Here is a 12,120-nt window from a genome sequence, read left to right as displayed (position 1 = left end):
TAATGCTTACCTTATATTTAAATATTGTTTTGATGAACAGTTGAAGGAAATAACATTAGAAAATTGGATAAGGATTTTACAATCTCAATAAGAAATCAAAATGACATTAAATTCAAAGAGATAAGAATTAAAATTAAAAAATAAACAAAATTGTATGAGAACATTTTGTCAAATTTTAAGTTAGTTTATACTATATTAAATATACTTATTTTAGATTAAATAATCAATTAAACTGTATTTAGGTAGATAATATTTAATTATATTTTTGAATTAAATAATGTTTTTCAATTCCACAATATTATAATATTGAATAGTTTCATTTAAAATTTAAGCATTTTTTTGGGCAGATATCATAAAGTATTAGGGGGGTTAGGTTAGATTAATGTAAAAAAAAAGAAAAAAGAAAAGAGCTATATATAATGTTAAGAACCCCTTCTTGTTATAAATAATTGCTTATTAGTTCGTAAGTACATAAATGCTGAGTTGCAATTCATCGACAGCCGTCGCCATAGGTCTGCCGATGTAGATCTGTCAGTCGAGGACAGTCGAGTACAAGCAACATACGTCATTCGACCACATTTATACATTAACTTAATACTGTGTCTTAATTGTAACTTAATATATATAAATAGTTCGTCAGTTGTTGTGTCTTTTGTGTTAAACATTCCTGGTTACAAACATATTTGTCTTCCGTTGAAACTAATTGACGGGACATAACAATAAGTATAATATTGTTATTTTTAATTTAAAGTTTATTTCTTGCTTTTCTTGTCTTTATCATTTTTTTGATATTTATCCTAACAATCTTTCCTGACAAGACTGACAGCTTGACGTACAGCATAGCTTTGTGGATCAATTCCAGGTAAATTTTATAACACGCTTTGAATAAATTCAGGATCATTTATCATTTCTGAGTAGTCGATATCCATAGCTTTTTCTTTAATACTCGGACCAGATGAAGATGCTTTTTTTTTTACTGTTGAATGTTGCATAGACATTTGCGTAGTTAACGTAGTTAATCTGCTTTTCTTCTGTCATATTATTGAAGTCCACTTCAGATACAGTAGCAGCAGCAGCTGTAACAGCAGTAGATCTAGCAGCTAAGCTACATGATCTCTTGTATAATCATTGACCCATCTTCTCCAGTTTCCACAGACATAATCAATGCACATTCCAACATTGCTTCTTCAGTTGGAGCTATTATCATTTAAATATTAATTTAGTTCAATATTATTTTAGGTCAATTGCAGTATAATTTATAAAAGACAATAAAGACATTACCAAAATAAATGGCCTTCAGTAAGATTAGATAAATAATTATTTGTAACAATTGAATCTACTCAGTAACAGGCATGCCCTCAGAGTATTATTAACTATTAAATTCCTTTAAATATATTTTACTTATATATTGACAGTAAAACTAACTATATTTATTAGAAATGACAAAAAAAGAAATATTTAAATTAAATTGATTATGAGTCATAATCTAAATCAAAGCATTTAAATATTGTAAAAATATTGTAATAATTATATTGTAATGATAACTAACAAAAAGTGCCTTCAATGGAAGGTTTCTTTATTCTGTAATTCTCATAAACATTCTCTGTAAACATACGTTTAAAAACAAAAAAAAATGTAACTTTACTTAAATTTGATCATCGTTGAACTCTTGTAAATAGAAATTTTTTTTCAACAACAACTTAATTTTGTTCTATTTATGATAAAATATGTACATGGGCCAATATGCTCGTATTTATAAATGTATAAATTTAGTAGATTTTATACTAAATGTTCAAGTTTTAAGTGAGCAAATGCTGAAATGCAAGATAAAATACCCTAATATTTAGGAATTAATAGATAAATTCTGAAAAATGTTCTAAAAACTTAAAAATGTTATAAAAATAGCGAAATATTAAAAATTAAAATATATACAATTAATATATATACATATATATTAAAATGCATATTAAGTTAAACTTTTCATAAAATGCAAAATAATTGCAAAATAAAAACTACATTAAATTAATTAGTATCACTTGAAACACATTTTCTGCTCACAGACCTACGTGTTAGGACGTTAGAAAAATAAGATGCATTTGCATCAAATTCCCAGTCGTAATTATGATATATACAAACAAAAGTATGTATATATTATTCACTTTTTAAGATTTTATTTGATTAAATATTATAAATTATAATATTATATTAAAATAGAAAAAAATAATTCTATTGGTAGTTTTGAAGAAGCACAGATGTAAAAAATGTAATTTAGTTTAACAATTACAGCTAGTATTATTATATATGTTAGAAACTAGGAATTTAAAAAATAAAAATTAATTTTTTTGGAAATATAATACACAAAATAACTAGAAAATATTATTATAAGGAAGAAAATATAAATTAAAGACTGATTTTCTTACTCTCATTAATAGTTTCTGGACGAGAAGTTGAAGCATCAGTTACCAGAAGAGGCTTGACCAAGACGAGTTTCTTGTTTTTGATTCTAGCTCTTTGTTCTTCCATTGAAACAAGTAAGGCCTTAAATAAAAAAAATATAAAACATTTTATTTTTTCAGTTGAAAATATTAAAAATATTTACCAAAGCTAATTCAGGATCTTCATTAGGATCAACTTCAAATTTATATCCAGACCCACCGAGACCAACTCCACTAGCACAATCCTCTCTTTGAATAACTGGGAATGATAATAATGCCTCAGAGAAGTGTGAACCAGGTGGTACAGCAATAAGATGACTACCATCACCATCATTGCCATTTAATGTATTAACAAAGGCAGTTAACACATCAGCATTTTCTGCCTAAAATATTAAATAAATAATTATTAATATATTAATTTATCAATTAATTACTAATCAATTATTTACTAATAAACTAAATGATTTTTACCTCCTCACCAAAAAAACCATCTACATTAATCTTTTCTTTCTTTTAGCTAACTTAATAATTTCTTTTTCATCCAAACCTACAGGTCTACTAATAAATGCTACAATTCACATTTTATGGTTTTTTTTTCATTTACTATGTTTCAATGCCAACTGTAATTTTTTTAATAACAATTTTAATTATTAGTTAATTCAAAATATATATTACATGTGCAATTCTAATGCATGTAGAAGAATTATTGTCTCCATTGGGCTGTAGTAATTTAGAAAGAATACGACCAACATTAGTTGTCAAAGTAGCTAATTCACAAGCACTAAATAAAGATAAAACCAATAATATCAAAAAAGTATAATTTCTTATTACTTAGAATAAAATAGGTTATAATAATATCATACTTAGCCAAAGTTAATAGATCAACATTATTCTCTGGATTTGAACAAATTTTAGAAAGACACACAAAGTTGACAGCATCCTGTTGAGCATGTAGATGAGTAGGTAAAATGTCACCATTACGCATATATTCACTGTTATCAACACTATAAGATGACAAACATTATAAAACTGTAGTTGTAAAAAATTAACAAATCATATTATAAATAAGTGTATATAAATATCTATTCATAATTATTTTAATTATTTATTACTTATTTGTTATTATGTAATTGTATTAAGTCTGTCTGAATATAAAATACATTTTTAAATGTAGTTTAAATGTATATATATATATATATTAGAGATGTAATGTATGTTCGAATAACGTTTTGTGTCACACGAAAATTTTAATGAATAATTTTTGTTACATATTGTTTTATAGCATCAAATACTGATATTCGAATGGTTGAATATTCAAATATTCAAATTATTTACACTAGACCTAGTTGAATTTGAATATTTGAATATTCAAATACTCGAATAATTCCCATCACTGATATATATATATATACACAATATTTATGTTCAGAATTTCTTTTACATATTATAAACTATGTACAATGAATAGGTAAAATTATAATTTTAAATTAACTTAACAAAAATAATTAATAAAAATTAAAAAATAATAGTTTAATTATATTAAAAAAAAAAAAAAATTATTTTAAAAATAATTATTTTATTTGCAATAAACTACCATTATATAAACAAAATCGATGACAAAACACAATAATGAGTATTCACCAAGTGTAAACGACTACAAACAATTTGAATGGATATAACTTGATTGTATTTTAGTTTGTATTAATAAGTATGATTCAATCAAAGTAATTAATTTAGAAAATCATTTGTATATTGTGTTTATCGGTAATATAATTTTTCAATAACAGAAGATAAAACCACACAAATTAATTAAAACGATAATTAGAAGAAAAATGAATTTGTTTGTGCGTTGAACTGTCGTTTGTTTAACTACAACAATAAGATTATGAAGGACAACAAAGGTACAAATGCGTATTAATTTATATTTCTATGTTACTTGTACTGCAGACACAGAAAACACAAACATGAAATAATTTTCTTCGGGACGAATACCATAAGGAAGGGATTTCCAACTATTTTACTGCGGTATACAAGTGTGCCATATAATTTTTGTCTTATTAAGCATACTAAGTATAATAATCAAAATTATAATTTATATTTATAATAGCATTGACTTCGAAATTCCCTTAAAAATAAAAAATGATAAAATGTCTACATAAAATAGCTATAATATTATATAGGTCTCCGATACTACCAGATACGGGGATTAAAAACAGTTTCGTTGACTTTTACTACACACTATAATAACTATATAAAAATGTAGCCACTGCTGTTACTCATTATAATGACAATTGTACGCGTGTAATTTTTATACATAATGCTGTATAAGTATTTCTATCAAGAAATATTAGTAGTTAAATTAAAAAAATGGAAAGATTTTTAAAAAAGCGTAAATTAACGGATGACAGTGATGTTAGTGCAAATGAAAAAAATTTAAATATAAACGTTAAACGTAAACATATCGATAATTTTTTATGTTTTTGATGAATGGTGATATTGAATGTCTTATACCAGTTTGTATCATTGGCGCCGAAATACTTTTTAATAAGTGGTGCAAACAAATATTTTAACTGCCCGGCCATCCCTACCAAGATATTATTTGACCATTAATGATCAAAATATCATGTTTATATTAAGTATAGAATCTACAACCTAATACCAATTGACTACTAAGTACCAGATTTTCAAAATTATATAGAATCAGTACCCCCGTCACAAATTTAGGTGATGCATATGCATCAAATAAGTACATATTCAGCGCTACTGGTTTGTACCGTTTCAACTGTTTCAACCCGAATAGAGGAATTATGTAAAAAACATCAGTCTCAAATATCATTAAATTTATAAAATTTAATAAAAATAATATATTATATACATATATAAATGGATTATCTATATTCGTTATTATTTATTTAATTGTACCGTGGAAAATGATCAAGTGTGACGTTAAGTAAAAAAGGTTGGGAATCCCTGTCATAAGGTATACTTACCATATCATTATACTTCCGAGAACCATGATGATGGACTCTGCTGGAATTCGTAGATTAATTAAATTGTAAAAACTCAAAAGTTCGATCGTAAGAAATTATCTAGTTTCAAGCAAATTGCTAGTCGAGGCGTTGTTATCACCAGATAAGAACAAAGTAATGGTGATAATATACGAACAGTGTAGCCAACGAGTCAAATAACCCATAGTAGCCGTGATCCAACAACCCTCGCGTCCTCACTTGTCTTATCCATGTTTTTATTACTCTATCAGTCGGTCATTGTTGTTGGACGTACAATTACTATTAAAAAACCTATGTGTATTATAAATATTGTAATAAATATTGATTATAAATACGTACACGATTTTTACATGAAACGGTCATCCATCATTATAGAATAAGAAGTAAAAATAAAAAATGGGGTCTAGTTGGTTCCTTAAGTGCTCATTTAACGAATTTACCAACAGTTTTCTCATTTATTGAAAAATTAACATACAGTTATAGGTAAATCACGGCAAATTCTACGGCATACTGGTTTCCCGACAAAGTCAATATGATTTTGAACAAAATATAACAATCGTAGAGACTTGAGATTTTCACAAAAGTAAGAATTAAAAAGTCAACAAAACCGATTAAAAAGAATTGGTTTTAGGTTTTACTATATTAACCAACTTTATACGCATGAAACTGATCTTTTCTACCTCTTTCATCCAATATCGGTTTATGAGGGCAAAGCAAGGGCTAACGCAGGAAAAAATTTCGGGGGGGGAGGTTGTAAAATACGTAAAAGGTTGATAAATAGCAAGCTTTATTACTTATTATATATTATACTTATATATTTAATTTCCAAGTCTCAAGGGAAAATTTGAAATAACTATTAAATTTGTAAGTCAGATCTTTTTTTTATAACATTTTTTCTAATATTTCGGGAGGAGGGGGGTTGAACCCCTTAAATCTTCTGCGTTCGCGTCTGGAGTAAGGATACATTGTCTTCAAGTTTTAAAGACCATTAAAACAATATCATTCGTCTGACCGTTTTTTAATTATATTTTTACGTTAGTTTTACTAGGGGGTGGACACAACACGGCGGCAACGAAATCAGTGGCCATTTTAATTAATGGTACTTTTGTTATCAAATTATAATCAGTGATAACTGATATTCGTTATTAATTGTAATTTCAATTATGGTAATTGTTCAATATATGATCTACCAAACAGTGTGAAACATGGAGATCTACTGGATACCAAGAAGTTTTTACTTATGGATCATTTTTTAGATAGTATGTCTACCGTAATATAGGCCCATGTGCAGGATTTCAGAATGGAAAGTGTTTAAAAAAAAAAAAAAATGTATAAAATAAATTCATCGATGAATAAATAGTATTATACAGGTATTTATATAAATTTTTTAAGTATATTAAAAACGTTTATATCGATATAATAATATAAAATGCAAATCATTGTTGTAGTAAATTTACAAATACAATTGTAATACATTTACAAAAACACAATTTATATTTTTTTGGTAATGATGGGAGGTTGGGGTTGATCCATGGTCATACCATAGTATAATACTTATAAGCCCCCCAAATCTCAAACTCTTATTGTACCTAATACCTTGAAAAATAATACTACTATTAGTAACATTTGAAAATGCGCAGTAGCTTATAAAGAATATTACTACCGTTTCATGATGGAATAAAATATTACTAACTTCCTACTGTACCTCAAATAAAATGGCTGACTGATTTCATTATTGTCCTATGCTGCCCATGTAATTTGTTATCAGTGTCCATTCTGTTTTATTCTGTGGTTTTACTCAATTATTTGGAAAACTTATGAGAAATTATAATATGTCCTCCCAGATGCCTGGACTAGACAAAAATATTAGTTACCAAAAACAAAAAAATCGTGTTCACAGACAGAAAATATTTAAAAAACATACATCATGGGTAAATCAATACCAATATAAAATGTATTAAAAACGAAAAACACTTAGGTATTAATAATCAGGTATAATAATTTGAAAAGAAAAGGAACATAATATATATTTTTACTTAATAGTAATTTGATTATAAATATTTTTCATTCATTGAATCGGCGGCTATAGAACTTTTGCGACTTCTTGGTCTGAATTATAATACTTGTGTGGGATGTCTCCAAATACCCCTCCGCTGAATATTGGATCCGTTATTTTGGATCTCCAAATAATTTCAATAAATCAATAGACGTTAGTCTATCTTTCATCTCCTAGATAGTAAGATTACCCAAGAAAACTCACACCGTATATGATAAAAATTATGCCATTTGATAAGTCCAGTAGCACCTGATGTGCTTTTATGTAATTATGCTAAATATTAAATAGTTTAATACTTTCATTATACATTTTACACATTGGGCTAGGGGAACCAAGCTATGTGTTACCTACCTAGCACCCAGTACCTATCCACCACATAATTCACTATGGTAGTCGCCATACTTGGATATAGGAATCGGCGCTACTGGGTAAGTGTAGATTCGGATTTCAATCCGACACCGCAAATTGATGTACTATGTCTCATTAAAGTCACACGTATTGTATAGAAACAAAATACCGTGTTGAAAGTCAAAATGTTCTACTCGTATAAATATGATTATTAAGATAAGCTAAATACTTATAATAATACTGTATTAGTACTTAGATGTTTCTAATCACACTCATATTTATAAACTGTAATTTCACTGCTTATAAAATATAGTATATTTTGTAAGTAGTGTATATTTCGACAAAGATATATTAAATATACCTTTGTCAAAGTATATATTTTTATTGAAAATAGATAAATATCAATGAAACGATTACCGAAAAAAGTTCAGAACAAGGAGAATGTTTCAAATATACTACTGTGATTTTAAATAGTTAAATATGTTTTTTTAAAATAAGTTATTAAAATTTTTGACAAATCCTAATATAATAAATAATTGATTAAAATAAAATAAATTGCATAAAACTGTTTTCAAACAGTACCATAGAAAAAGTATTTCTATAAAACTGTGTCGTGTATTATAGTGAATATTTAAATTATATTTTAGTTACACGTAAGGTTAGGCTATGGAATTAAGTTGTACAGTTTAATTGGATGTTTGTTGTGTACACAGTCGATTTTCGATCTACAGATAACTAAGATTTAAAATGAGAACCAATCAACGATAAAATGAATTTAATTAACTATTTATTTTACAAAACTTTAGGTACTGAAAAATAATAAGTAAATATTTAAAATGTTAGTAATGTAGATATTTATAGACAGCATACTAATGATCAGGGTTCGGAAGTTGTAGCACTAAAAATGTTACTTTTTAGCTTTTAAATATGCACTTAAAAACTCTAAAATATGCACTATAAATAGCACGAAAAATAAAAAAATATGCATTTAACTTGGAAATGTAATTTTACGAATTGTTGGGCTCATTAGACATAGTCTGGACTGATGAAATTATAAACTGTTAACAAAAATGTTAAATTACTTAAATATATTTGTAAAAATGTACTTATTATTAAATTATTTTATATATTTAGCTTGAAAATTATTCTAGATTATTAAAATGTTTAATAATCTAATGCAATTATATAATAAGGGAACAACAATGACTATTAATACATCAACTTGTCGATGAAAACATAATATAATATTTGATGAGGTCTGTTTGTTTTCAATAATTAAAATATTTTTTAAAAAACATAACCAAGTAAATATAATTATTATCAACAACATGTGATTATTTCCTACATTATGTGAAAGTACACCCGAAAATAGCACTATAAACCCTAAAATAGAAAAGTAGTAATAAAACCCGTAAATATGCAAAAAATAGCAAAATTAAATGTTTTGTATGATATCCGAGTAGTGAGAAACATATTTGTATTTTACTTTGGATGTTCTAAGATGAACCAAGAAAAATATATACATATTTGCTAGAACTTCCGAGCCCTGCTAATGATATTACAATATTAAAGGCAGTTTTAAATAAATATGTATACATTTATAATAAATAGATGTATTTCCATTCCAACTGGTCGGTACAATAAATAATGAGACGAAATAAATTTCCTAAGATTGGCAAAAACTTTTTATATTTTCTTTAAAAAAAAAAAAAATTGACGATAAAAACTTCATAGTATCGAACAATGTATGAAAATCAGAAACTAAAAAACAATAGTTCCACCACAGTCTGCTATCTGCATTTTTTTTTGTGCAATAAAATTCTATCGTATTCTCCATAGGTGTATCGAGCTTGCCCCGGAATTGAGTAGGTACTTATATTACTTATCAGTGAATAATAAACTCGATTTCGGGGTTAGACATACGAACTTTTTATATGAGCTGCTGCGTATCGTTGCGATACAGGGCAAACTGCCCCCGTGAACACAATGTCCGCATGAGATTATAATATATTGCTCCACGTGCGTACTGAAATCCTTGTACGAAATCGGATCGTGTGCAATTCCGTGGGTACGATATGCTTACCATGAACATAACGATGGGCCGTGGGAGAGAAAAAATGTGCGTATAAGTGACATTTTTTTCTTCTTTTTTTTGTCGGAATCGATTTATTCGAGTTTTGTGATGATTGAATCATACCTGTCATACGCATGTAATTTATGCACCGGTCAACGAACGCCAGTGTTTTATGTTACATAATACAGATCTTGTTTTGTGTTCGGTTGTATTCATATGTATCTCTACTATGCTCTGCACTTGAACGAAAATGTTATCAGATATCCCATTATATTGGAGTATTTTTTAGTCGAAGAAGAATCATTTGCGAGGATACCAAGAAGTATGTAATGAAAAAACGAATACTGTGAATGAACTACAGTGATGTATTTAAAAATAGTACATTTCACAATGCGATTTTTCAGTGTTGAATTTTATAAGAAAAGGTATGATTTATTGAGACTTATAACTGATTTAATTTGTTATTGTTATATTATTATAAATAAAACTTATTTTGAGATAAATTAATTTTATTCAAGATCGTCATTGGGGGGGGGGGGGCAGGGTGTGCGGTTGCATCCTCCACTTTTAAAAGTCCCTATTGGCCTGCTAAAGTAATGTATCGTGTTTTTATAAAATTCAAATTACATTGTATTTTTATATTAACAATACTGTTATTAATTTATTTTAATTAAGATAATCATGATTACATTTACATGGTTACCTAATAATTGATATATTTTAATAAACAAATAATGTGTTACCAATTAAATGACTACACAATAAAATGATCAAAGTTTGATTTTTTTTTAGTATTTTTATCACCTATTTATATTTTATATAGCCGTATTGTATGATAAAATTCCAGGTTTCCTGTAGCAAAGCGTAATGATATTAATACTTTTTGGATTTTACTTTATTTATAGTAGGTTTTTTTCGTTTGTATTCATTTTCAGATTTATTATGCTACTCAAAGAATGATTTTCAGCAGTGTCGGTCTGGCCCACCCAGATACCCGGCAATCGCGAGGGGCTCTGAGATTTATTCTTAAAATAGGGGCCCATCCAGGGGTGGATCCACAGTTAGAGAATTGTGGTTCAAGCTATTTCAAGAGACTACTTATTAGAGCTGAAAATGGATTATAAATGTATTCCTTGTAACAAAAAAACAATATGATAATATAATATTTGTTTTCTAAGTTTATTCATAATTATCATTGTAAACATTTATTATTATTTTATCATATGTATACATTATCTTATTAAATGGTATCTTGCATGGAATCTGACATAGAGATGTTTCATTTTACTGTACAATTAAACTAGTGGCATCAGAGACGCCCGCAGAAATGTAGCTCAGGGGGGGGGGGGGGCAAAAAATATTGTAAGTTAATATAATCTATGGGAAAATTTACTACTATCTCTTTAACATGCTCATATTTTGTACTGTCATTAATAATGTCCTATAAATCTAAATTAATTTAAGTTAACATAAAATTACACTATTATTTCAAATATATACATATATATATATATATATATATATATATATATATATAAAACATAATAAGGTTTAAATAAAAAATAACTTTATTTGATCTAATTTACATCATATTTAATTATTTTATTCAAAAAGTAATGACAATCTCCTTTTGTTAGAAGCAAATAAATTGATTGAATCATACATTTGTTGATTAAAAATGTTTTTATCATCATACCTTTGGTTCTTTAAACGGTGAAAAGTGCTAAAACATAATGAAAAAGTCATTGTTAAATTTTAATTTATGTACTTAATAAAATTTGTAAGCATTTTTTAATTGACATGAAAAATCTCAGGAGAGAGACGATAGCCCCCACTGGTCCTCCTGTCCGGGCATCCCTCAGTGGCATCATTTGGGTGGAGGGGACAACTGGGGAATTCGCTAGTTTAGTTTTAACTACAACTTATAATATGCACACTTAAAAAATGTAAGAAGTCTTCAAGAGGCTAATTTTGTCAGTAAATATTAACAAATATTAATTGTGGGTCAGCTAATTTCATGAACCTTTCCTAAATCCGCCTCTGGGCTCAAAGCAACCACGCTTACACGAAAAATCGTATTTATTATTTTTCTGAATTAAATTAAAAAAAAAAGAAGATTTTTCTATCGCTTTTACTGAAATATTAAAAATTATTTCATTGGTAAAAACTTTACCAATTACAACAGCAATAAATGGCAAT

General features: G+C 27.1%; 1 pseudogene; it reads right to left on the bottom strand.

Annotated features, from left to right (window-relative positions):
* Positions 1-267: 267 nt before the first annotated feature.
* Positions 268-5,556, bottom strand: LOC112682626 (annotated as a pseudogene).
* Positions 5,557-12,120: the final 6,564 nt, after the last annotated feature.

This window comes from Sipha flava, unplaced genomic scaffold (assembly GCF_003268045.1).
Source record: "Sipha flava isolate LNK unplaced genomic scaffold, YSA_version1 207_pilon_pilon, whole genome shotgun sequence".
In the NCBI taxonomy this organism is placed as follows: Eukaryota; Metazoa; Arthropoda; class Insecta; order Hemiptera; family Aphididae; genus Sipha; species Sipha flava.
The sequence above is the reverse complement of the archived record's forward strand: the minus strand, read 5'-3'. Positions and strand labels throughout refer to the sequence as shown.